This window comes from Scylla paramamosain, chromosome 12, assembly GCF_035594125.1.
Source record: "Scylla paramamosain isolate STU-SP2022 chromosome 12, ASM3559412v1, whole genome shotgun sequence".
NCBI classification, from domain to species: Eukaryota; Metazoa; Arthropoda; class Malacostraca; order Decapoda; family Portunidae; genus Scylla; species Scylla paramamosain.
The window spans coordinates 17530448-17532947 of NC_087162.1; the positions used below are offsets into that span (position 1 = coordinate 17530448).

Genomic DNA, 2500 nt, shown 5'->3' on the forward strand with positions numbered 1-2500 from the left:
CACCACCACGACCCAGCAGCTGAGGCAAAGCAAGGCGCACGGTGGGGAAGACGTAAAAGTAAGCTTGGGGAATGTTCATAGCTTGGGGAACTATCCTTAGCCTTTCTACAGCTATGATCACCCTTTTGTAACATTCTCAGCTCCAGAAAAGCCTTGTATATTAACCTACATACATAATAGATAGTTTTTTTGTTTGTTTTTTTGTCTTTTCGCTAAAAACTATTTATTTAAAAATTTTTACTGCAATGATCACCCTTAACTGACAATCTCAGCTCTAAAACAAAAACAAAAAAAATGCATGGCCACCTACATACAAAACAGAGTGGTAGTTTTTCTTCTTCTTCTTCTTCTTCTTCTTCTCTTTGTGGAATGACGCTTCAAACTCCTCCCCACATTTAAGCAAGAGTGAATATGAAAGGGAGGGAGAATGAGAATGAAGCTGAGGAACTGGTGAGGTCAGAATGAGGGAACGAGATGACAAGGCCTGCAGTGTAACCCTTTTTAAACTCCCAGGCAATGAGTGAGAAATGGGTGTGTGAAGGAAGGAAAAAAGATGGAGGAGGAAAAGGAAAGAAGGTAAAATGGAGAAGGAATGCGTATATGTGTGTGTGAAGAAGGGGAAAAACGAAGGAAGGGAAGGAGGATGGAATGAGTAAAAAATGTGTTAGGGAAGGAAAAAGAACGAAAGAGGGAAAAAAAGGAGAGTGGAGTAAAGAGCGTGTGTAAAGGAAAGGAAAAGACGAAAGAGGGAAAGGAAGTAGGGTGGAATGAGTGAGGAAGGAAAAAGGACAGAAGGAAAGAAAGAAGTGTGTGGGATGGATGAAGCGTTAGTGTGTTATGGAAAGGAAGAAACGAAGGAAGGACAAGGAAAAAGGGTGAAATGAGTAAATAGCGAATGTTCGGAAAGAAAAAAAGAGCGAGGGAGGGAAAGAAAGGAGGATAGAATGAGTGAGTGAAGGAAGGAAAAAGGAAGAAAGAGGGAAAAAAATAAAAGTGGAATGGATTAGGAATGAGTGAAGGAAGAGAAAAAAAAAACGAAGGAAAAAAAGGAGAGCGGAAGAGTGAGAAGTGACTGTGTTAAGGAAGGAAACGAACGAAAGAGGATGGAATGCATGAGAAGTGAGTCTGAAAGAAAGGAAAAGACAAAGAAAGGAAACCAAGAAGGGTGGAACGGGTGAGAGTGGAACAATACGGTAATTACAGCTATGCATTCCACCCTCCCTTCCACAGCCACACGCGAGGCAGGCAGCATACCCACGCACTCACCACCGCATTAAACGATACCGGTCACCATTATACTAATTAAACAAATAGACAGCTAATTAATAACGCACTGAAGGGGAGGAGGGAAATGAGGCAAGGAAAGTGAAATGAATCCTATAATCTTCCCACAAGCCAAACTGGGAGCAGTGGAAAGAGAGGGACAGGAGGAAAAGAAAATAGACAAGACGAAAAAATGTAACTGCGAAATAGATGCAAAGGAAAAGGGAGAAAAGGGAGAGAAACAAGACGAAAAGGAATCTGTGTAACTACGAAATAAGAAGATAGAAAGGAAATGGAATATAAAACAAGTAAAAGGAATGTAACTGGATAACTAAGTTAAAAAAAAAGAAGCGAGAAAAGAAAAGAAAGACGCATTAAGTTGGAAAACAGGCAAAAGACCAGGAAGGAGGAACAAAAAAAAAAAAAAAAGGAACACAATTGGGAAGAAGAAATAGTGGAAAAGAAAGAAGGAAGAGAAGCAAGAAGAGAAAAGGAAGGCACGTGTTACTGAGAAACAGGCAAAGAAGAGGAATAAGGAAAATGGAAAAAAGAAGAATAAACGTAATTGGGAGACAGGAGCACTGAAAGGAGAGAAGAAAGGGGAGCAAGAAAAGGAAAAAAAAAAAAAGACATGCACTTGGGGGAAAAAACAGACAAGGACGAGGAGAAAGGAACAAGAAAAAGGAATATAAATGGGAGGCAGAAACAGCGAAAAAGAAAAAAAGGAAGAAGAGCAAGAACAGAAGAAAAAGGAAGAAGAGACGTAATCGAAACACACGAACGAGGAAGAGGAACACGAAAAAAATAAATAAATAACTGGGAAACAAGAACGCATGAGGAGAAACGAGGAAGAGGAAGAAGAAAAAGGAAATTATGTAATTTTGTTTCGTACTCTAAGAAGACAAAGACAGGGAGGCAGCGGCGATACGGGAGGTGACAACAGCGGTGGTGGTAGTGGTAACAGTGATGGTGGTCGGTGAAGTGGGAAACACGGAGGAGGAGGAGGAGGAGGAGGAGGAGGAGGAGGAGGAGGAGGAGGAGGAGGAGGAGGAGGAGGAGGAGATGATGGTGATGGTGGTGTCACGACAGGTTCGTGCCCCTGCGTTTAACTGGTCGATAACTGAGCGTTAGTGTGGCGAACGAGAATGGGGTTATCCTGCCAAGGGTTAAGAGAGAGAGAGAGAGAGAGAGAGAGAGAGAGAGAGAGAGAGAGAGAGAGAGAGAGAGAGAGAGAGAG

General features: G+C 42.0%; 1 protein-coding gene across 4 annotated transcripts in view; it reads right to left on the reverse strand.

The window, feature by feature from the left end:
• Nucleotides 1-2500, reverse strand: part of LOC135105789 (uncharacterized) — a 185118-nt gene that overhangs the window by 166970 nt on the left and 15648 nt on the right. The window lies entirely within an intron of this gene.